This window comes from Microtus oregoni, unplaced genomic scaffold, assembly GCF_018167655.1.
Source record: "Microtus oregoni isolate MIOR12 unplaced genomic scaffold, Mior012 000023F_ref0000262, whole genome shotgun sequence".
Taxonomy (NCBI): Eukaryota; Metazoa; Chordata; class Mammalia; order Rodentia; family Cricetidae; genus Microtus; species Microtus oregoni.
This window is the reverse complement of record NW_024543082.1, coordinates 28,545,369-28,571,909: the sequence shown is the minus strand read 5'-3', so window position 1 is coordinate 28,571,909 and position 26,541 is coordinate 28,545,369.

The following is a 26,541-nucleotide window of genomic DNA, read 5'->3' as shown; positions in this document are numbered from 1 at the left end:
GAACCTTCATCTGGCGATGGATGGAGATAGAGATAAGAGACCCACACTGGAGCACTAGACTGAACTCCCAAAGTCCCAATGAGGAACAGAAGGAGGGAGAAGATGAGCAAGGAAGTTAGGACCAAGAGGGGTGCACCCACCCACTGAGACAGTGGGGCTGATCTATTGGGAGCTCACCAAGGCCAGCTGGACTGTGACTGAAAAAGCATGGGATAAAACCGGACTCTCTGAATATGGTGGACAATGAGGGCTGCTGAGAAGCCAAGGACAATGGCACTGGGTTTTGATCCTACTTCATGTTCTGGCTTTGTGGGAGCCTAGCCAGTTTGGATGTTCACCTTCCTAGACCAGGGTGGAGGGGGGAGGACTTTGGACTTTCCACAGGGCAGGGAACCCTGACTGCTCTTCAGACTTGAGAGGGAGGGGGAGAGGAGTGGGGTGAGGGGGAAAGGAATGGGGGGACGGGGAGAGGAGTGGGGGGAGGGGGGAGGAGTGGGAGGCTAGGAGGAGGCGGAAATTTTTTTTTCTCAATAAAAAAAGAATGATTTATTTAAAACTTTTACATGTGTTCATAAAAAATAAATAAAATACTTACAGGTAGAGCTAATTGGTACTAAAACTAAATTTGATTTTAAAAATCTGCTAGACTGATTACATTAAAAAGTTTTTTAAATACTAAGAAGTATTTCCACACATCACAATTTTCTGAGTATTTTAGTAAAGGAACTGCAACACTGGTATAAGGTTTAAACCTTTTTTTAAAAAACTAAACATTATTTTTGGGAAACCTATAATTTGCTGATTTCACAGACTGTAGATAATTAAACTTAGTGTAGGAATTAGAAGCAAATAAATAGAAATAATCATGACTTTATCATCTACTGATGGATATCTAGAATGTACATACATGAAGTGAAGAGGGCCATAGTATAAAGATAGGGATATGACACAGGCTTCACAAGTAGAGAAATATTTTTTAAGCCTTTTCCATAATTTTTCTTTAATGACAAAGAGAATATTAATAAGGGTTAAGAATAGTCATAGTGTTGAACACTTGAATTGAACCAGAGAGAAAAATTTATCTGATAATTTTAAAAAGAAATATTATAGGAAATCTTTAATAGTAGTATAATAATACAGAAAAGATGATGTTTTCTGTTGGAGTTACAAAAAAGTTAAGCTGAATATAAATGAACTACTAACATTGAATTGAATTGGAAAAACCGGTACTCCTCTGGAGCAATCAAAAATGTCTCCTTTCATTTCTATTCAACAAAATATTGGGAATCTTAACCTGAAAATGTCGTTAAAACAAATACGTAAAATCAGTAAAATTGGGAAAGATGTCCAGTAGTCACTGTGTCTGAGACAATATGACCTTATATAGAGCTAGTTCCAGGACAGGCTCCAAAACCACAGAGAAACCCTGTCTCGAAAAACCAAAAAAAAAGAAAAAGAAAAAAAAAAGAAAAACCACAAAACTTCAATAAAACAATCAAAAGTAAAAAATTAATTTAGCAATGCTTCAACATGTAAAAGAAATATTAAAAATAGTATATTGTTAAATACTAATACTGAAATACCAAATTGGAAATCAATACATCAGTGGCATTTACAATAGCTTTGATAAAACAAAAGCCCAAATGAGTTACCTGCATGGTAGTAGGTCCAACTGAGCAAGCTCCATGGGACCAGCCAGTGCCAGTGACCTCCACTGGAGCAGGCTCCAGCCAGTGACCTCTGCAGGAGCAAGTATGAGGGAGAAACCTCTGAGAGAGCAGGCCTGAGCCAGTGGCCTACATGGAACCAGGACCAAGGCAGTAACCTCTGCCCAAGCAGGACTGAGATGGGGACATCCACAGGAACAGGCCCAAGAGAGCAACTTCTGCCAGAGCAGGCCTAAGCCAGCCCTTCCTGGGAATAGGCCAGATTCAGCAACCTATTTGCCAACAGCCAGAGCCAGCAACCTCTATGGTACCACACAATGGAAATAGAAATAACATTGCCAAATGCTTTTTTTAATTTTTATTGAGCTCTACATTTTCTCTGATCCCTCCACCCTGCTTCTCCTCTCCCCTTCAACCCTTCCCCACGGTCCCCATGCTCCCAATTTACTCAGGAGATCCTGTTTTTTACTACTTCCTATGTAGATCTATGTATGTCTTTCTTAGTATTCTCATTGTTGTCTAAATTCTCTGGGATTGTGGGTGGTTTTCTTTGCTTTCTATTTAAAACCCACTTATGAGTGAGTACATGTAATAATTGTCTTTCTGTGTCTGGGTTACCTCACTTAAAATGATGTTTTCTAGCTCCATCCATTTTTTTCTGCAAAATTCAAGATGTTGTGGGATAAAGGGAACACTCTTGCATTGCTGGTGGGAATGCAAGCTGGTACAGTCCCTTTGGATGTCAGTGTGGTGATTTCTCAGAAAATTAGGAAACAACCTTCCTCAAGCCCCAGTAATACCACTTTTGGGTATATCCAAAGGATGCCCAATCATGCCACAAGGACATGTTCTCAGCTATGTTCATAGAAGCTTTGTTTGTCATATCCAGAGCCTGTAAACATCCCAAATGCCCCTTGACCAAACAATGAATTAAAAAAAATGTGATACATTTACACAATGGAGTACTACACAGAAGAAAAAAAGTAATGAAATCTTGAATTTTTCAGGAAAATGGATGGAGTCAAATGCTTTTTACAAGGCTAAATTACTGTGATACCCAAACCACACAAAACAATAGTAAGAAAGAGAAGTGTAGACCAATCTCACTAATGAACATTCATTCAAATAAACTCAATAAGACACTAGTAAATTGAACCCAAAAACACATCAGAGAAATCATCTACCATGACCAAGTAGCCTTCATCCCATGCATCCAGAGATGCATGGATGGTTCAATATATAAAAACTTGTTAATGTAATTGACCGTATAAACAAACTTTAAAAAAACACATGCTCATCTCATTAGATGATGAAATTGTCTTTGGCAAAATGCAACATCCCTTCATGATAAAGATCTTGGAGTGAGCAGGAATACAAGGAACATACCTAAACATAATAAAGGCAATATACAGCAAGTCAACAGTCAAAATAAAACTAAATGTAAAGAAACTCAAAGCAATCCCACTGGAATCAGGAACAAGACAAGGTTATTCAGTCTCTCTATATCTATTTGATATACTTGAGGTTCTAGGTAGAGCAACATGATAACAAGAGAATAACAATGGAATACAAATCAGAAGAGAAGAAGTGAAGCTCTCACTATTTGATCATGATATGATAGTTTACATAAGTGAACCCAAAAATTCTACCAAGGAACTTCTATAACTCATATGTGTAACACTTTCAGTAATGTAGCAGGATGTAACATTAAAAAAAATCAGTAGCCCTCCTGTAACAGATGATAAAAGGGCTGAGAAAGAAATCAGAAAAACAACACCTTTCACAATAGTCACAAATAACATAAAATATCTCTGAGTAACTCTAACCAAACAAGTGGAAGACCTATTTGACAAGAACTTTAAATCTTTGATGAAAAAAAAAGTGAAGAAGATTCCAGAGAATGAAAATATGTTCCATGCTCTTAGATAGGTAGAATTAACATAGTAGAAATGACAATCTTAACAAAAGCAATCTGCATATTCAGTACAATGTCCATCAAAATCCCAGAAAAATTATTCCCAGGCCTCAAAAGAACAATACTCAACTTCATATGCAAAAGACAAAACCCAGGAGAGTTAAAACAACCCTTTACAATAAGAGAACTTATGGACCCATCACAATCTCTGACTTCAAACTCTACTTCAGACTCACAGTATTAAAGACAGCCTGGTATTGGCATAAAAAAACAGAAAAGAGCACCAATGGAATTGAATTGAAGACCAGATATCAACACACACATCTACAAAAACATGAATTTTGACAAAGAAGCAAAAAACATAAAATGGAAAAAATGTATTCAACATATAGTGGCAGCATAATTGGATATCAGCAAGAAGAAGAATAAAAAGAGATTCATATGTATTGCCATGTATAAAACTCAAGTACAAATAGGTCAAAGACCTCGACATAAAACCAATCACACAGAATCTCATAGAAGAGAAACTGGGAAGTGTACTTGAATACATTGGCAAAAAAAGACCACTTCCTAAATTTAACTGCAATATTGATTAATAAATGGAACCTCCTGAAACTGAAAAGCTTCTGTAAAGCAAAGGGCATAGTCAACAAGACAATGCAACAGCTTACAGAATGGGAAAAGATCTTTATTAACCCCACATCAGACAGAGGGCTGATCTCTAAAATATACAAAGAACTCAAGAAATTGGTCATCAGAAGAACAAAAAATTCAATAAAAATTGGGGTAGAGATATATACAGGGAACTCAAGCTAAAATGGATAAGAGACACTTAAAAAATACACAACATCCTTAGCTATCAGAAAAATTCTAATCAAAACAACTCTGAGATTCCATGTAAGAATGGCCAATATCACACTGATGATAGCTTATGCTAAAGAAGACATGGGGTAAAGGGAGCACTCTTCCATTGCTGGTGGGAGTGCAAACTTGTACAATTGCTTTGGAAATCACTTTGGTGATTTCTCAGAAAATTAGGAAACCTACCTCAAGACCCAACAATACCACTTTTGGTTATATAACCAAAGGATACTCAATCATACTACAAGGACATGTGCTCAACTATGTTCATAGCAGCATTATTTGTCATAGCCAGAACTTGGAAACAACCTAAATGCTCCTCAACTGAAAAATGGATATTGAGGATTTGGTATATTCACACAATGATGTACTACACAGCAGAAAAAAATAATGATATCTTGAAATCTGCAGACAATTGGATGGATCTAGAAAATATAATATTGAGTGAGGTAACCCAAAAGCAGAAAAACAAAAATCATATATACTCACCCATAAGTGACTTTTAGACATAATGTAAAGAAAAAAAAAGCCTAAAATTCACAATCCCAGAGAACCTAGTCAACAAAGAGAACCCTAATGGATCCAATCTTCATGAGAAGTTGAAAAAGAAAAGGTCTCCTGAGTAAATTGGAAGCATAAGGATCATTGGAAAGGGTAGAAAAGGGATGGAAGGGAGGAGTGTGGAGAAAGATATATAGCTCAATAAAAATAAATAAATATTTTTTAAAAAGATAAAACAAATGCCTATTAATAAATTTATACTATAGAAGGAATGATCTTATCATGACATCATAAAACTTTCTTGCTGGGAACCAGCCTTGATAAAAATACCTCACCTGGGTAAGGGTATTGGGATTTAGAAATGTAATAGAAATATGAAGAAGTAGATAAAAATAATAAAATAGAGAAACATATAGGATAGTATCAGGAGGGAATTCCAGTGGGTACTGAAAATTTACCCATGTTTAATTTCTAACTGCTTAAAATAACCCTGACCCCTAAAGGAAAAAGTAAGATAAAAGGCTGTATTAACATGATACAAGGAAATAAACATACCAATTGAAGGTTGCAGGCTACATTCATAGTTATGTTGATAGAACAAAACAAGTCATGTTTACACCCTAGACCAAAACATTCTGTAAGCAATCCACTCCCTCGGTAGAATCCCAAGTTATCTCTATAAAGGTAACTGGAACTTAGTTGAATCCTTAGACACTTGTTTGAGATATGAACAATCTACTTCTCTATTCCTGTAGCACAAAGTCTGGCAATTAGCCACACCAGTTGACAACAACCTTGAGAGAGCAGAACTTGCTGAACAATATCTAGGTGTAGCCTTTGTTTGAGGTAAAAACACAATAACTTTGACTAGAACTAGAGGAAAGTTTCAAGTCTCTGACATTTGGACAATGTGGGAACAGGTTCACATTTTCAGACCTCCACACTGTCCTGTAAGATAGTGACACAAATGGTGAACCATCCTATATGTATGAGTTGAAACAATATTACAAAATGATGTGGGATATACAACAGGTGTTCAGCAGGTTTTCCCACAAGACAAATGGCTCTATGATGAGGAGACCACCTCAGGAGGCCATGAATTTATTGTAAATGACCAGTAACTTCTGTCTGGAATATTTCTTTTTTTTTAGAAGTTATATTTTTTATTTTGTTGAAAATGGATTTTTTTTTTGCTTCTGTTTTTTTTTTTATTGAGAAAAGGAGGAAAAAAAAACAAGTTTCCACCTCCTCCCAGCCTCCCATTTCCCTCCCCCTCCTCCCACCCTCTCCCCCTCCTCCCACCCTTCTCCCCCTCCCCCCACTCCTCTCCCCCTCCCTCTCCAGTCCAAAGAGCAGTCAGGGTTCCCTGCCCTATGGTAAGTCCTAGGTCCTCCCCGCTCCGTCCATATCTAGGAAGGTGAACATCCAAACTGGCTAGGCTCCCACAAAGCCAGCACATTAAGTAGGATCAAAACCCAGTGCCATTGTCCTTGGCTTCTCATCAGCCCTCATTGTTCGCCATGCTCAGAGAGTCCAGTTTTATCCCATGCTTTTTCAGTCACAGTCCAGCTGGCCTTGGTGAGCTCCCAGTAGATCAGCTCCACTGTCTCAGTGGGTGGGTGCACCCCTCTTTGTCCCGACTTCTTTGTTCATGTTCTCCCTCCTTCTGCTCCTCATTGGGACCTTGGGAGCTCAGTCCAGTGCTCCAGAGTGGGTCTCTGTCTCTATCTCCATCCATCACCAGATGAAGGTTCTATGATGATATGCAAGATATTCGTCAGTATTGCTCTAGGATAGGGTCATTTCAGGTTCCCTATCCTCAGCTTGGGCACCTGGGAGCCCCTCTAGGTCCAAGTCTCTTGCCCACCCTAAAGTGGCTCCCTTAACTAAGAATTGTGGTTCCGTGCTCCCCTATCCACCCTTCCTTTATCCCAATCCTCCTATTTCCCCAAGTCCCCCCCTCCTTCCCTTCTACTTTTTCTCTCCCCATCTCCCCTTACCCCCATCCCACCCCACCCCCAAGATCCCAATTTTCTCCCCGGACAATTTTGTCTACTTCCCTTAGCCAAGAGGATAACTATATGTTTTTCCTTGGGTTCACCTTCTTACTTAGCTTCTTTAGGTAACCTATTGTAGACTCCGTGACCCTTATTTATGGCTAGAAACCAATTATGAGTGAGTACATCCCATGTTCATCTTTTTGGGTCTGGGACACCTCACTCAGGATAGTGTTTTCTATTTCCATCCATTTGCATGCAAAATTCGAGAAGTCATTGTTTTTTACCGCAGCGTAGTACTCTAGTGTATATATATTCTATACTTTCTTCATCCATTCTTCCATTGAAGAATATTTCTTATGCGCTACTGCATCTCTTCCCTAAGAACTGCATCTCTTCCCTAAGAACTGCATCTCTTCCCTAAGAACTGCAATTGAGTGGTTTCCACTGGATGCTTACTTCATGTAGAGCTATGGATAGTGAGAAAGATGATTTCTGTTTAATCTCCCTAACTCTGATGAACAGAAATAACACTAGGATGTTTTTCATTATTCAGATTAACATAGGATGGTAATAGTTTTCTCAGTCACAAAGGCGGCTAATTTTAAGCTACAGAACATATTCAAAACAATCTGGTTGGCCCTAGATACAAATGCAAGAGGTCATTTTCCCAGTGTTGTTTATTGCTCATTCAAAAAAAGGCTAGAATCAGCTTTAGTAGACATAGCTTGCCCAGTAATTGACTTTTTGCACATAGTCCCAGTTTCAGTTATGTTTCAGGATCAAGGTTAGTTGACTGACTGTTTATTTTTTTGTCTTGGAACCCTGAAAACCCTAACAATTTAGGATATCTGCAGGGCCAAGGGTTACTCACTGGCTGGTCAACCTGACGTCCTGAGCCCAAGACAAACTATGTGATTTTTCTTGTGTTATTAGAATAGGAAGGGGCCCAAAAATGCAATATATAATTTTGCAGAATTTGACTGAGAAAGGAGAGGCAGTGAAGTGGAGGCAGCTGTGTTGAGTTATACAGAAAGATGCTGGAAAAAGCTGTGCAGAATGTGAGTGGTGTGTGTGTGTGTGTGTGTATGAGTGTGTGTGTGCGCACACACACACACACACACACTGAATGAAGATGAAGAAGAATCATTAATTTAATAATTAATTCAACGAATGAGTAAAAGAATGAGTGAATCAAGAGTGAATGAATGATGTATAAGCAGTGTGTCAGAGAAAGTGTGTGTATGTGTGAGAGAGCTATGTGAAAGAGTACTGTGGGACAATGATCTTGACCCTTTAAAGATTTGTCACTTGTATTGGTTTAATAAAATGCTGATTGGCCAGTATCCAGGCAGGAAGTATAGGTGGGTGCCCAGAATAGAAGACTTCTGGGAAGAGGAAAGGCTCAGTCTGCAGTTGTTATCCAGACACAGAGGAAGTAAGATGAGAATGTCTGACTGATAAAAGGTACCAAGCCATTTGGCTAACTTAGACAAGAATTATGGGTTAGTTTAGGATATAATAGTTAGTTAATAAGAAACCTGAGATAACAGGCCAACCAGTTTATAATTAATGTAGGGTCTGTGTGTTTCTTTGAGATTGAATGGCTACAGGATTGGACAGGACAGAAACTTCTGTCAACAAAAGAGCTGGTGTTATATAGAGGAGCTGTGCCTAGGAACTGCGTAAAGTCCTGTATAGTGAGAGAGTTATGTAAACGAGATGTATACCTGTGGCTGTGTGGAGATTTGTAACTGTGTAGAGGAAAGGAAGATGAAGTTGTATGGAAAAGAGATATGAAAGAGAAATGAATATAAAGATGTGTAGCCATGTGAAAATACATGTAACTGTGTATAGATATGTATGGCCATGTAGGAGAGAGCTGTGTGTAAAGAATGTAGCTGTGTGGAGACAGAGAGTTTCTCAGAGAGGATTCTAAGATGGAGCAAAAGAAAAAAGTTACCATCAGAAATCATGTGTTTCCTTATTTTCCCCTCAGATAGAAAATGTTTAGCCCTAAAATAGATAATACTTTTTCCTAAGCTATTTGTCACATTCATGAATTTGCTTGCATACCCTAGTGCTGACTAGCGACTCCTCTCTCCCCAGTTAGCCATATTCAATAACCCAGAATGATCTACAGATTCGATATGGCCATTATAAAAAATGGCATGCTTCACAGAACTATAGAAAAACTCTAAAATTTATAGCACAGCACAAACACAGAAAAATCCAAAATCTTCAAGCAATTAAGTAGAAAAAAATAAGACATCATATTATTTAAGTACAAAATATACTTCAAGATTATATTAAACAAACAATGTTGCATTGACTTAAAAAGCAGAAACTTAAACCAACAGAACAGAATAAAGATCCTGGAAGTAAGTATCAGTAACCAATTTACTTTTGATAATGGTACGAAGAATCTGCATCAGAGAGAGGAATATTTTCTATAGAAACTATTGGGAAAATTGATTATCTACCTCCAGAATACTGAAACTAGATACCCAGATTTTAGTCATGACAAAAATCTACAAAAGGAGATTTTAGACACAAGTCTAATAATTGAAACTATGAGATAATTAATGTATACTAAACCTTCTCCAGGACATTTGAGGATTGGGACATGGCATTATGGATAAGATCTCAAGACAACAAGAAAAGCAAATGAGACAAAGAAAGTTAACTAAGATCAAAATGCTTTTCGGCAGAAAGGAAATACTCAGTTGTGTACAAAGAGTATATAGAATGTGAGAAAATATTTACAATGTATGCATCTTAAAAGTTGTTGATATCTAGGAATTATAAAGCATACCAAAACACCAGTAAAAGAAACACCATGATTAAAATATTGTAAGTCATATTCTTACCTAAAATAGCAATCAAAATAACTCAAAACCATTGTTACATGAAAGTTCACTTCAGTAAGAATAGTCAGTATCAAAGAGGATAAAGATGACTCTATCTTTGACTTTATCAACATATCTTGATAATGTTGAGGCAAGAAAAACCTCTACACATAACCATATGACTGGCAAGGATATAAATTAGTGTAGGTATGAAATACAACATGGAATATCTGTTTTAAAAGTATGCCTGGGGATAGAGAGATAACTCAGTGGATAAGAGGTCTAGCTGATGTTCCAGAGGACTCGTGTTAAATTTTGGCACCTCACATAGCAGCTCACAAACATCTGTACAGGCCATCTGACAACCCCTTCCAACATCTTTGGGCACTAGACATGCAAGAGCTGCACAAAACTGCATGTAGGCAAAAATACCCATACACATAAAAATAAACATTTTTAATTAAAAACGAATATAACGGTCTGACTGTAAAAAAAAATGACCCTCAAATTCCACTATTGAACATGAATTGCAAGGAAATGGAATGAATAAGTTATAAAGATATATTGCTCCCAAGTTTATTGTTCACTATTCACAATGGTTAAAACCTAAAAATAATTTGTGAAGGAAAGCACAAGCATGGGTCTCAATACTGAAGGGAAAGGAATGCACTGAATGGAAGGATCCAAGGCAGCAGTGGAAAAAAATGGTGATCTGAAAAGGTGAGAGGGCATAGGAGGGAGGGAGAATATAAGAATAGGAAAAATATTTAATTTGCTAAGTGATAGAGGTAGAAATTGAGGGATGAATATAAGAAAGAATTCAAGAGGCAAGGGAAGAAGGCTGTGGTACATACTGGTGCTAAAATGTGTGTGTGCGTGCGTGTGTGTGTGTGTGTGTGTGTACCCATGTTTGTGTGATGGTGCATGATGGTGGGGTATTTTAGAAGTCATTCTATTGGCTTTTTATTTATATAATTCTCTACTACAGCCAAATGGAAAAAGTAAAGTTATCATGAGATTAAGAATTCTACTTTCCAAACCTAAAAGCCCCTTGGCTGAACAATGGATAAAGATGATGTGGTACTTTTATACAATGGAATATTAAACAGCACAAAAAGTAATGACATCTTGAAATTTGAGAGCAAATGGATGGATCTAAAAAAACATCATTTTGAGTGAGGTAACCCACAACCAGAAAGACAACTATAATATTTACTCAAATGTGACTTTTAGACAGAAAGCAAAGAAAACCCAGCATACAATTCACAATCCCAAAGAACCTAGACAATGAAGAGGACCCTAAGAGAGATGTACATGGATCTAATCTACATGGGAAGTAGAAAAATGCAAGGTCTCCTGAGTAAATTGGGAGCATGGAGATCATGGAAGAGTGCAGAATGGGAGGGGGAGGCAAGAAGGGGAGTGAAGAAAAATATGTAGCTCAATAGAACAGTAATTCTAGTTCTCAACAGTCAGGTAGACTCATGAATTTGACCTCAGCCCTGCATGTTTGTGAGGCTGAGTCACTTGCTCTTCTTGTGGGACTCCTAACAGTGGGAGCAGAGTCTATCTCTGACTCTTTTCCTGCTTTGGGGGCCCCTTTTCTTAATATGAAGGGAGGTTCCTAGTCTTATTACAACTTGATGTGCTGTGCTTTGTTGATAACCCTGGGAGACCTGCCCTTTTCTGAAGGGAGAAAGAGGAGTGGATTGGGGGAGGGAACTGAGAGAAAAGGGGAGAGGAAGAAGGGAATCTCCAGTTGGGATGTAATATATGAGAGAAGAATAAATTTTACAAAAAAGAATTCTAGTTCATTGAAATATATTAATATTTCGGTTTAATGCTGAAGTATTCTAATTTTATTTTAATTTACTTATTTCTCCAATATTATAAATTTAAACTAACTTCAATAGGCCTAAGTGAGAAGACTGAAAGACTTTTCTTTCATTGTGAAAAGAAGGGAGGATGTTTATTTCCTAGGACAATCATGACAAAAACATTTCCCTTTTTGAGAGTATCATGAGATTTATTGGATTGATCTACTGGAAATTACTGAAGACAGTATCCTGCTAAACAGCTTCGTTCTGCTACTAACCTGGGACATGCACAGAAAGTTAATAATCTCTGTTGGAAATATAATTATGAATTCAGGTTTCCACTCGAGACCTTATTAGAAGTTTGATGTTTACGTATTGGGAATTGTGAAGTTTTGTAATTGTAAGTTTGTGCCTGCAATTTGTATGCAATGCTCAGTGGACCTTATTAGGGAATATGCAGGTACTTTATTGGAAAGGTCACGGTGTTTTCACCAATTGAAAGAAATGCTTACTAACAATGATGAGACCCAAGAGTCACTTTTGGCATGAAAAGATTTCTTGCCTTTTTTGGCACTAAGCCAACTTGTATATAAGTCCTTACATTGACATCTTCCATCGACCAAAGGAGGATTCATTAGAGAAGCATATTAGTGGTGATGACTGCACTCTGGAATTTCTTAAATCTTTTTACTTCTACCACTAGAAGGGGGCTACCTGCAGACCCTATGTCATGCATTTCTAGGGATCTCCCCGATTTGGCAATAGACCAAAGAAGGGATTTTATTTTTCTAGTCTAAATCCAAAATTACTGCTTATATGAATAAAAGCGTATTTGCAGAGCTCATTAGTAACTTCAATTACCTATCCTTGCATCAAACACACATAATAATTACTGGGGATTTGGGATAAACTTCAATGGTAGAGCACTTTCCCCCAGCAAGCACAAGCCCCTGGGTTTGATCCTCAGCCCCTGCCCCTCCAGAAAAAACAAATTACTGAACTGATCCAGAGCAGTAGCGGCCTTTATTATAAATGAAGGAAAACGTAGAAGACTGCATAATCTCTGGGTGAAATGTGTGTTTTGAAGTCTGGTTTTTCTACTGACTCACCATATCATCCTGGCTGTGTCACAAATCTTCTTTTCCTATGTTTTCTCATTAGTGAATAGGAATAAGCTGTGAGAGTAATAAAATTATATTAGAAACTTTTTGTGAAGGATTTCTAGCATTTATATGATTCAAACATCATTTTTCACATAAACCTTGGCATGTGTAAAGAGCCTAACAATACTACAATGGAGCATACAAATAAATTTTTAAATACTTGTTGGAATTATATAAAACATATCTAGCTATAAAAGACCAGAGGTGATGACAATCACAAGTGAATGGGAGGATCTTTGCAATTCATTTTGATACTGAACACTACTAATACTTGGTTTTACCCTAGGGCCCTGGACAGATTCTTGGTCACCACTCAGTTTCCATTATTGGTTTCATCTTGTGGAATGGGCCATCCATCAAGTTAGAAAATGGCTGGTTACTTCCACAAGCTTTGTGCCACCATTGCACCAGAATAACTTATTGTAGTAGGAGGACGCTTGTTTGTTCCTGGCTGCCTAGAACCGAAATAATCACACAGAAACTATATTATTTAAATCACTGCTTGGCCAATTACTTAAGCATATAGGTAGCTAGCTCTTACATCTAGAATTAGTCAATTTCCATTATTTTAAATTCTAACATGAGGCTTATGGCCTACTGGAAATGTTCCAGCTGGCAGCTCACATCTTTCCCCTCTGGCAGCTACATGGAGTCTCACTGATTCCACCTACTCTCTCTTCCTCTTTCTCTCTCTCTCTCTCTCTCTCTCTCTCTCTCTCTCTTTCTCTCTCTCTAAGGCATCCTGGTATTTAGTGTAAGAGGCCACACCCAAGTAGGTGAGTAATTACAAGCTGTAAACCTTCCTGCAGCATCTCCCCCTTTTGTTTAAATAAAAGAGTTCTAAGTCTAATACAAAATCATATACAATAACAACAAATATCCTATTTTAACTAGCTTAAGTCTTGTATAATAAATAACTTGGCCAAGTCATGAGAGGAAAGTAATTACACTTATCTAGTCTTCAACCCCATTAAAGATCCAAGAAGGGAAATAATGTTACTTGAGTGAGTAGGAAGTTCAATCAAGCAACTTCCAACACGTACAACAAATGACAGAGACAACTGGCTACCTGGACAATCACCCAAAGTCTCATTTGCAACATTGAGGCAACCAACTTTGGCTAAGGCCTAGAATAACTGACAGACTATTTTCAAAGGCAAGATTTTTTTCAAAACTGTATTATTTCCCTGTCTTGGCAAGATTTGACATCCTGCTTATTCATTTTCAGATACTATGAATTTTGTCAGTGGTTGAGGCATGGGCAGTTCCTTGCCCAAAGGCCAGTTTTGCCAAGAAGAAAACAAGCTCCAAGTGAAGCGTCTTCAGTGTTCAACATTCTCTTGGGAATAGATCAGTGCTGCCAGGAGCAATTGTGTCTCACTTCAACAGAACTCTAAGTTAATTAAATGGCATTTTCTATAGCTCTTTAAAGTGGTTGGAGATTATCGATCTGTACAGAATATAATCTCTATGTATCTAAAGAACCTGATTAGTCTAAATGTAAGTATGACATAGATGACTATTGACCTAAAATTCTTAATACCCTTATAGATTAAAGGCTAAGACAATGAACAACTGTGCAATAAATGAGGACAATGACCTCCAAATGTAAACAATGTATAAGTATCTTGATCAGAGGTAGAAATGTACACTGCCATATGGTAAGTATGTATCAATATATAAAAAATGTTTTAAACAGAGGTAGAAGCATACATGCATACAATATTCAATATAATTTTTTGTATCAATATACAAGAATCTATACCAATGTAATTGTCTACAAATAATAACTCACTAGTATTCACTCTATTACTCACTATTATTATTAGTGTGAGTAAGCTCATAGCAATCTATTATCCCATCGAATTTTCCCTTTATCTTTTTCAAAAACATCCCTGAGCTTACAAAAATTCCCCTATCCCAAACCCTATGCCAATCAAATTGGAAAAGAAGTCAAACTTTCATTACTTGCAGATGATATAATAGAATACATAAATAACTTCAAAAACCCTACTAGGGAACTTCTACACCTGATAAATGCCTTCAGTGATGTGGCAGGATACAAGATCAACGCAAAAAAATCAGTATCCCTCCTATCTTCAAGTGCTAAAGAAGCGGAGAAAAAAATCAGGAAAAACATCACCTTTCAAAATAGCCACAAATAACAAAATATCTTGTGGTAACACTAACCAAAGAAGTGAAAGATCCATTTGACAAGAACCTTAAGTCTCTGAAGAAAGAAATTAAAGAAGATATCAGAAAATGGAATGATTTCCTGTTGTAGGAGGCTGTTTGTTTCCCAGCCACCTAAACTCCTAAAATAATCAGACAGAAACTGTGTTAATTAAACCACTGCTTGGTCTATTAGCTCTAACTTCTTGATTAGCTCTTATATGTTAATTTAACCAATTTTTTATTAATCTGGGGCTTACCAACAAGGTTCTGTCTGGTGGCATCTGTTTCTGGAAGGGCTACATTACCTCTCCTGACTCTGCCCTCCTTCTCCCAGCATTCAGTTTAGTTTTCCCACTTACCTCTATCTGCTCTGGCAAGCCCAAGAAAGATTCTTAATTAACCAACAGTATACATCTTCTGTAGAAGGGAATCCCACATCACCTCCCCTTTTTTGTTTAAATAAAAAGCAAAGTTTTAACTTTAACATAGTAAAATTACATATAACAAAAGTTATCAAGCAAGAATTACAGTTACAAATGTATATCTACCTTATCTTTTATCATAACTAAGGAAAACTATAACTATCTATTCTTCAACTCCATCAAAGACTCCAGAAGGATATAATATTACCTATGTTAACAGGAAGTGCATTGTAAGCAACATCCAAAACTCTAGAATAGACAAAGACATCTCACTGCCTGGAAAGTCACCCAAAGTTCTTCTGTATGAATGGAAGATCCATCTTCAGTCTACAGGCCCATAGTACCCAGCAGACTTTTCCATGAAGCAGGAAATTTCAAAGACAGTTCCACCTACATTGACAGATTGTCAGTGACTTTCTTCTGTGATCTGCAGAATGTCTGAAGACTCCATTATGAAGCAGGGACCCCGACAGGTGGTCTCACCTTTAGGCAAGTTCAGCAGTCACTTCTCTGTGGGTACTGCATGTGCAGTTCACATAGCATACCCTCAAGCAGTCCAGGCAAGAAAAGTTTCTTGCTCAAATAATAACAAACTCCAATGCCCATCTTCCTCTTGAAGTAATTGGTGCCGCTACGAGCAGATGTGTCTTATTGGCATGAAAAATCATAAGTTTTTAAAATATTTTAAATGCCATATTCTGAAGGTTCTAAAAGATTTAAGAATACCTAAATAACTGAAATATTTTCTATATATCTAGAATACATAAAAACATGACTACAAGCTTGACTATTACACATGACTCTCTATTAGCCTATATTCCTTAATTATACATTACATTTTTAAATGATCTGCACAAACAGAATACCTTAATTAATCAAGAGCAGAAATATACACATAACAAAATTGACCTAAAATTTGTATCAATATATCAAGATCTATAACATTGCAAATTTTTATAGTATATCCCCCTTTAAATGTAAACAAACATTTATGAACAATCATTTAGGGAATCTGGGCATAGTTTTCTCCAAACTGCCATCTGTTTTTTGTTGAGTGAAGTAATTTTGGGGATGTACACAGCACCTTTCTGGGAATCTTAGTGCATCAAAACACATTAGCCTGGAAGGGATGTAAAGTTTCTCATCTTCTGTGGGAAAAAAAAGTAGAACTTCTTTTTCAAAGCAACATACCCTTAGATAATATTTCTGAAGTCAAGATACTTTTAAAGTATATTTGTTTGTTTAGCTTAGAAGTCCCCAGAATCAAATGTCTCTCTGCAGTCAAAAAGGATCAACAAAAACACAAGAGTATACATAATCCAGACTCTGTATATTTTCCATCTTTATGTGGCTTATTTTTCTTCATTCCTATTACTTTTTCTACAAGTTTACTCTGTTTCTTTAAAGACTTTGTTTTATTTTTAAAAACCCATTCACTTCTTTTTATAGCTTTCTTACTCTTTTCTCTCTCTCTCCTAAGCCTTCCTCTATTCTGTCCTGCCAGGCTCATAACAGATTCTTTATTAACAAATGTTATTCACAGCATACAGAGGAGAATCCTACATCAATCTCCATGCTCATGAATAGGTAGGATCACCATAATAAAACTGTCGACCCTACCCAAAGCAATAAATGCAATCCCCATCAAAAACCCAATACAATTCTTCACAGACCTTCAAAGAATAATACTCAACTTCATATGAAAAAACAAAAAACCCAGGATGGCCAAAACAATCCTGTAAAATGAAGAAACTTCCAGAGGCTTCACCATCCCTGATATCAAGCTCTAATATAGAATTTCAGTAATGAAACCAGCTTTGTATTGGCATAAAAACAGACAAATTAACCAATGGAATCAAATCAAAGACCCAGATATTAATCCACACACCTATGAACACCTAATTTTTGATGAAGAAGCTAAAAATATACACTAGAAAAAAGTATAAAATGCAAATAGATCCATATCTATTTCCAAGCACAACTCCAAATGAATTAAAAACCTAAATATAAATATGACCACAATGAACCTGATAGAAGAGAAAGTGGAAGTAGTATTCAATACATGGGTACAGGAGACCACTTCCTAAATATAACCCAGTGGCACAGACACTGAGAGCATCAATAAATAAATGGGACCTTCTGAAACTGCTGTAAAGCAAAGGACACAGTCAATAAGACAGAAAGGAAGCCTACTGAGGGGAAAAGATCTTCACCAATCCCACATGAGACAGAGGACTAATCTCCAAAATATATAAAGAATTCAAGAAATTAGACATCAAAATTCCAAATAACCCAAATTAGAATTGGGGTACAGAACTAAACAGAGAATTCTCAAAAGAAGAATCTCAAAAGGCCTAAAGACACTTAAGGAAATGTTCAACATCCTTAGCCATCAGGAGAAAGCAAATAAAAACAATTCTGAGAAACATGATTATACCAATCAGAATTGCTAGGATCAAAAACACCAATGATAGCGTATACAGGAGATGATGCTGAGTGAGGCAAACACTCATCCTTTGCTAGTGGGAATACAAACTTGTACAAATACATTGGCAATAAGTATGGATGTTTCTCAGAAAATTGGAAATCAACCTACCCCAGGACCCAGTAATACCACTCTTGGGCATATACCCAGAAGATGTTCAATCATACTACAAGGACATTTGTTCAACTATGTTTATAGCTGATGGAGGAAGGTCATTGGCTAATAAAGGAACTGCCCTGGCCCATTTTATTGGTTAGAGGATAGGTGGGAGGAGAAAACAGAACAGAACGCTGGGAGGAAGAGGAAGTGAGCTCAGAGACTCGACTGCTTTCCTCTCAGGAGCAGATACCTGAGAGAGACGCCTTGCTCCTGGCTCCTGGGCAGACGCACGCTAAGAAGCTCCGACCCAGGATGGACATAGGCTAGAGTCTTCCCGGTAAGCGCACCTAGGGACGCAACACAGATGATTAGAAATGGGCTAAATTAATATGTGAGAATTAGCCTAGAAGAGGTTAGATAGAAATGGGCCAAGCGGTGTTTAAAAGAATACAGTGTCCGTGTAATTATTTCGGGGCATAAGCTAGCCGGGCAGGCGGCTGGGGTGTTGGGGACGCAGCCCCGTCGCCGCTCATATTACTTCATATAGCAGCATTGTTTCTAATAGCCAGAACATGGAAACATCCTAGATGCCCTTCAACCAAAGAATGGATACAGAAAATGTGGCACATTTATGCATTAGTGTACTTCTCAGGGGTAAAGAACAATGACATCTTGAAATTTGCATGCAAATGGATGAAACTAGAAAAAAATCATCCTGAGTAGGGTACCCCAGACCCAGAAAGATAAACATGGTAGTATTCTCTTGTAGGAGGCCACTTGTTTGTTCTCAACTGTCCAGAAATAAAAAAAAAAAAATCCCACAGAAACTGTATTAATTAAAACATTGCTTAGCCTATTAGTTTATGCATATTTCTAGCTCACTCTTAAATTAACCCATTTCTATTATTTTATATTTTACCATGAAGCTCATTGCCTACCAGCAAGGTTCTGCTAGCATTTGAATCTATCTCAGAGAGTGGCTCCATGGCTTCTCCTTGACGCCAGCTTCTTTCTCCCAGCATTCAGTTTAGTTTCCCCTGCCTAGCTCTGTTCTGCCTTACTATAGACCAAAGCAGTTTCTTTATTCATTAACCAATAAAAGCAACACATAGAAGATCTTCCCATACCAATGCTCACACATAAGTGGATACTAACTGTAAAACAAAGGATATTGAGCCTATAGTTCATTATCCTAAACAAGCTAAGTGTTAGGAAAACTCCTAAGAGGAGCTGTTCCACTGGCACAAAGAAATTCAATCAGGCCAAATCAAACCAAATTAAAATGCTCATGTTTTATTAAATACAGCACTCTCACGTGGCCAAGAGCATGGCAGGAGAGACAGAAAACAAGGGAGCATATGCAAAACCCAGGACCATGTGCTCCTCACTTGGGCATTCACTTAAATACCCTGTGGGAGTGGGAGGGTCAAGACCTGGCATGCTAGGATTTGGAATCCAGACCAAAGCAACTCCCAGGTCAAGGGGCTGGGATGGATGCCAGGGCCTGGGTGATGCTCCCAACTTAACTTCACACTTAGTAAGAAGGTGATCCCTAGGAAAAACATACATAGATACACCTGGAAAGTGGAAATGGACAATATAACCTGACAAAATTGGGAGCACGGGGGTCAAGGAATAAAGAAGGCTGATGGGGAAGATGATGGGAGGATAGAAGAGAACTTGAGGGAATGGGATAATCGAGATGGAGAAAGAACAGAGATAAGAGCAAGGAAAGAGATATTCTGATTGAGGGAGCCATTTCAAGGCTAGCAAGAAACCTGGCACTAGAGAAATCCCAGGAATTCACAAGGATGACCCCAGTTAAGACCTTAAGCAATAGAGGAGAGGCCCAAACTGGCCTTTCCCTGTAGTAAGAATGATGAATATCTTCAATGTCACCATAGAACCTTCATCTAGCAACTGATGGAAACAGACAAAGACCTGCATCAGAGACCTAGATTGAGATCCCAAAGTCAAGGTGAAGAGTGGGAGGAGTGAGAATTTGAGCAAAGAGATCAAGACCATGACAAGGGCCCACTGAAAAGTTTACCTAAGCTAATGGGAGCTCACCAACTCCAGCCAGACAGGGAAGAAAACATCATATGACCAAACTAGTCCCTCTGAGTGGGGGTGACAGATACATGGCTGGGGCAGACTGTAGAGCCACTGGCAGTGGTACCAGGATTTGTCCCTTCTGCTTGTACTCATTTTGGGGGAACTTATATCTCAAGGATGGATACCTTGTTCGGATATAGTAGAGAGGCTTTTGGACCTTCCCCAAAGCAATGTGCCTTACCCTCTCTGAGGGTTAGGTTGGGGGTAGGTGAAGGGAATGGAAGAAGGGGAGGGAGTGGGAACTTGGATTGGTAGGTAAAATGGAAAAAATATAGTTCATTTTATTTTTTAAAAAATAAATTATAGGTTCCGATCTGGGCACCGGGAGAGCCATCATTGGGGTGAGTGAGTGCAGCGGCAGCCGAGAACAGGGAACTCAGACGTTCCTCATCCCTCCTACACTTTCTGGTAATCCTACAGGGGCTATACTGCCCGATACCTCCTCTCTCTTCCTATCCCACCGAGCTTACATCCAGAACCCCCCACCCCTTGTCTCCCTCCCTCCCCTCTTTGGCAGCATAGCATCTTTCAGTTCAGGATGCTTGGGTGCTGGGACCGAACCCAAATCGGGAGGGCAAACGGGAGGGCGGTAGTTCCTTTGTCTCCATAGCCAGCCTGCAGCAAGCAGGGTGGGCCCTCTGTTTGCAAGCTACCCAAGCATCACGGAGTTCCGATCTGGACACCAGGAGAGCCATCACTGGGGAGTGACATCACTGGGAAGGTACATCAGTGGGCAAGAAGACCTGATCCTGTAAAAGAAGTTCCATAGGGGAGCATTTGGAGGAAGAGATGGGCAGGCACGAATGCAAGAATTCACCCAACAATCTGAAAAACAACATGAAACCACCAGAACCAAGGGACCTCACAACAGGAGGACATGAACAGCTTAATCAAGAAGAAGTAGAAAAAACTAGCTTTATGAAAGTGATAGAGGCCCGAAAACAGCGTGTAAAAAATGCCCTTATAGAAATGGATGAGAAGTATAAAAGAAAGTTTGAGGAATTGAGTAAATCAGTGAATGATACCCTAGGAAACCAAGGAAAAACAATCAAGCAGATAATGGAAACAGTTCAAGACCTGAAAACTGAAATGGAGGCAAAGAAGAAAACACAAACAGAGGGCGGGCTGGACATGGAAAATCTAGGTAAACGAATAGAGACTAGAGAAACAAGCATAACCAGCAGAATAAAAGAGATAGAAGAAAGAATCTCAGATTCTGAAGATAACATAGAGAAAATAAACGCACTGAACAAAGAAAACAGTGAGTCCAACAAACTCTCATCACAAAACATTCAGGAAATATGGGACACAATAAAAAGACCAAACCTACGAATGATTGGAGTAGAAGAAGGAGAAGGAGTACAGCTCAACGGTACAGAAAATATACTTAATAAAATTATAGAAGAAAACTTTCGCAACCTGAAGAAAGATGTACCTATGAGAGTTCAAGAAGCATACAGAACACCGAATAGGCTGGATCAAAAAAAAAATCCCCTCGCCATATAATAATCAAAACACAAAGCATACAGAATAAAGAAAGAATATTAAGAGCCGCAAAGGAAAAAGGCCAAGTTACTTATAAAGGTAAACCTATCAGACTTACACCTGACTTCTCTATGGAAACCATGAAAGCCAGAAGGTCCTGGATAGATGTACAGCAGAAACTAAGAGACCATGGATGCAAGCCCAGACTACTATACCCAGCCAAGCTTTCGTTCACTGTAAATAAAGAAAACAAAATTTTCCAGGATAAAAACAAATTTAAACAATACGTAGCCACAAATCCAGCCTTACAGAAAATAATAGAAGGAAAAACTAACCAAGGAGTCCAACAATGACCACAATAACTCAGACATCTAGAGACCCTTCACCAGCACAACTCAAAGAAGGGAAACACACAAACTCTACTACTAAAAAAGTTACTGGAGTTAACAACCACTGGTCATTAATATCACTTAATGTCAATGGGCTCAACTCACCTATTAAAAGGCACAGGCTAAGAGATTGGATACAAAAACAGGATCCAACATTCAGCTGTTTACAAGAAACACACCTCAACCACAAAGACAGGCACCTACTCAGAGTAAAGGGCTGGGAAAGGCTTATCAAGCAAATGGTCCTAAGAAACAACCAGGTGTGGCCATACTAATTTCTAACAAAGTTGACTTCAAACTCAAATCAATCAGAAGAGATGGAGAGGGACATTTTATACTCATAACAGGAACAATTCATCAGGATGAAGTCTCAATCCTGAATATTTATGCCCCTAATATAAAAGCACCCACGTATGTAAAAGAAACATTACTAAAACTCAAGGCAGCCATCAAACCGCACACACTAATAGTAGGAGACTTCAACTCTCCTCTCTCACCAAAGGACAGGTCAATCAGACAGAAACCTAACAGAGAAATTAGAGAATTAATGGAGGTAATGAAGCAAATGGACTTAACAGACATCTATAGATTATTCCACCAAAAGAAGAAAGAATATACCTTTTCCTCTGCAGCTCATGGAACCTTCTCGAAAATTGACCACATACTCGGTAACAAAGCAAACTTCCAGAGTTACAAAAAATATTAGTAACCACCTGTGTCTTATCAGATCACCATGGATTAAAGTTAGAATTCAACCACAATGGTACCCCCAGAAAGCCTACAAACTCATGGAAACTGAACAGTCAACTACTGAACCATACCTGGATTAAGGAAGAAATAAAGAAAGAAATTAAAGTCTTCCTTGAATTCAATGAAAATAAAGAAACAACATACTCAAACTTATGAGACACTATGAAAGCAGTCCTAAGAGGAAAGTTCATAGCACTAAGTGCCCACTTAAAGAAAACAGAGAAAGCACATACTGGAGACTTAACAGCCCACCTGAAAGCTCTAGAAGGAAAAAACAAACAGACTCACTTAGGAGGAACAGAAGACTGGAAATAATCAAACTGAGGGCTGAAATCAACAAAATAGAAACACAGAAACCAATCCAAAGAATCAATGAAACAAAAAGCTGGTTCCTGGAGAAAATCAACAAGATTGATAAACCTCTATCCAAACTAATCAAACGGCAGAGAGAATACGTAAATTAATAAGATCAGAAATGAAAAGGGGGACATAACCACAGACACAGAGGAAATTCAGAGAATCGTTAGATCTTACTACAAAAGCCTGTATACCACAAAACTGGAAAATGTGAAAGAAATGGACACTTTTTTAGATAAATACCATATACCAAAGTTAAACCAGGACCAGGTGAACAATCTAAATAGACCTGTTAGTCGCGAAGAATTAGAAGCGGTTATCAAAAACCTCCCTACCAATAAAAGCCCAGGACCAGATGGTTTCAATGTGGAATTCTACCAGAACTTCCAAGAAGACCTAATACCTATACTCCTTAATGTATTTCACAATATAGAAACAAAAGAGGCATTGTCAAATTCCTTTTATGAAGCTACAGTTACTCTGATACCAAAACCGCACAAAGACTCAACCAAGAAAGAGAATTATAGGCCAATCTCACTCATGAACATCGACGCAAAAATCCTCAATAAAATACTGGCAAACCGTATCCAAGAACACATTAGAAAAATTATCCATTATGATCAAGTAGGCTTCATCCCAGAGATTCAGGGCTGGTTCAACATACGAAAATCTATCAATGTAATCCACCATATAAATAAACTGAAAGAAAAAAACCATATGATCATCTCATTAGATGCTGAAAAAGCATTTGACAAATTTCAACATCCCTTTATGATAAAAGTATTGGAGAGATTAGGGATACAAGGGTCATACCTAAATATAATAAAAGCTATATACAGCAAGCCAACAGCTAACATCAAATTAAACGGAGAGAAACTCAAAGCCATCCCGCTAAACTCAGGAACACGACAAGAGTGTCCACTCTCTCCATACATCTTCAATATAGTGCTTGATGTTCTAGCAATAGCAATAAGACAACGTAATGGGATCAAGGGGATTCGAATTGGAAAGGAAGAAGTTAAGCTTTCGTTATTTGCAGATGATATGATAGTGTTGATAAGCGACCCCCAAAACTCCACCAAAGAACTTTTAAAGCTGATAAACACCTTTAGTAATGTGGCAGGATACAAGATCAACTCCAAAAAATCAGTCGCCTTCTTATACACAAACGATATGGAAGCAGAGAGGGAAATAAGAGAAGCTTCACCATTCATGATAGCCACAAACAGCATAAAATATCTTGGGGAAATCTAACCAAGGAAGTGAAAGATCTATTTGACAAGAACTTTAAGACATTGAAGAAAGAAATTGAAGAGGATACCAGAAAATGGAAGGATCTCCCTTGTTCTTGGATTGGGAGGATCAACATAGTAAAAATGGCAATTCTACCAAAGGCAATTTATAGATTCAATGCAATCCCCATCAAGATCCCATCAAATTCTTCACAGATCTGGAGAGAACAATAATCAACTTTATATGGAAACACAAAAAACCCAGGATAGCCAAAACAATCCTATACAATAAAGGATCTTCTGGAGATATTACCATCCCTGACTTCAATCTCTATTACAGAGCTACAGCAATGAAAACAGTGTGGTACTGCCATAAAAACAGAGAAGTCGACCAATGGAATCGAGTAGAAGACCCGAATTTTATCCCACAAACCTATGATCAACTCATTTTTGATAAATGAGCTAAAAGTATACAATGGAAGAAAGAGAGCAGCTTCAACAAATGGTGCTGGCACAACTGGATGCCAACCTGTAGAAGAATGAAAATAGACCCATATCAATCACCATGTACAAAACTTAAGTCCAAAGTGATTAAAGACCTCAATATCAGCCCGAACATACTGAACCTGATAGAAGAGAATGTGGGAAGTACCCTACAACAGATGGGTACAGGAAATCGCTTCCTATGTATAACCCCAGCAGCACAGACATTAAGGGCAACATTGAATAAATGTGACCTACTAAAACTGAGAAGCTTCTGTAAAGCAAAGGACACTGTCACTAAGACAAAAAGGCAACCTACTGACTGGGAGAAGATCTTCACCAACCCCGTAACAGACAAAGGTCTGATCTCCAAAATATATAGAGAACTCAAGAAATTAGACTTTAAATGCTAATTAACCCAATTAAAAAATGGGGCACTGAACTGAACAGACAATTCTCAACAGAAGAAGTTCAAATGGCCAAAAGACACTTAAGGTCGTGCTCAACTTCCTTAGCAATCAGGGAAATGCAAATCAAAACAACTCTGAGATATCATCTTACACCTGTCAGAATGGCTAAAGTCAAAAACACCAAGGATAGCCTTTGCTGGAGAGGCTGTGGAGGAAGGGGTACCCTCATCCATTGCTGGTGGGAATGCAATCTTGTGCAACCACTATGGAAAACAGTGTTTCGGTTTCTCAGGAAATTTGGGATCAACCTACCCCTGGACCTAGCAATACCACTCTTGGGAATATACCCAAGAGATGCCCTATCATATGACAAAAGCATTTCTTCAAGTATGTTCATAGCAGTATTATTTGTAATAGCCAGAACCTGTAAACAACCTAGATGCCCTTCAATGGAAGAATGGATGAAGAAAGTATGGAATATATACATATTAGAGTACTATGCTGCGGTAAAAAACAATGACTTCTCGAATTTTGCATGCAAATGGATGGAAATAGAAAATACTATCCTGAGTGAGGTATCCCAGACCCAAAAAGATGAACATGGGATGTACTCACTCATAATTGGTTTCTAGCCATAAATAAGGGTCACAGAGACTACAATTGGTGAACCTAAAGAAGCTAAATAAGAAGGTGAACCCAATGAAAAACATATAGTTATCCTCTTGGCTATGGGAAGTAGACAAAATTGCTGGGGAGGAAATTGGGATCTTTTGGGGTGGGGTGGGATGGGGGTAAGGGGAGATGGGGAGAGAAAAGTGAGAAGGGGAGGATGGGGGCAACTTGGGGAAACAGGAGGATTGGGATAAAGGAAGGTTGGACAGGGGAGCATGGAAGCACAATTCTTAGTTAAGGGAGCCACCTTAGGGTTTGCAAGAGACTTGAACCTAGAGTGGCTCCCAGGAGCCCATGGTGATGTCCCCAGTTAGTTCCTTGGGCAGCTGAGGATAGGGAACCTGAAATGACCCTATCCTATAGCAATACTGACGAATATCTTGCATATCACCATAGAACCTTCATCTGGTGACGGATGGAGATAGAGACAGAGACCCACACTGGAGCACTGGACTGAGCTCTCAAGTTCCCAATGAGGAGCAGAAGGAGGGAGAACATGAGCAAGGAAGTCAGGACCACGAGGGGTGCACCCACCCACTGAGACAATGGGGCTGATCTATTGGGAGCTCACCAAGGCCAGCTGGACTGTGACTGAAAAAGCATGGGATAAAGCCGGACTCTCTGAACATGGTGAACAATGAGGGCTGATGAGAAGCCAAGGACAATGGCAAGGGGTTTTGACCCTACTTCATGTTCT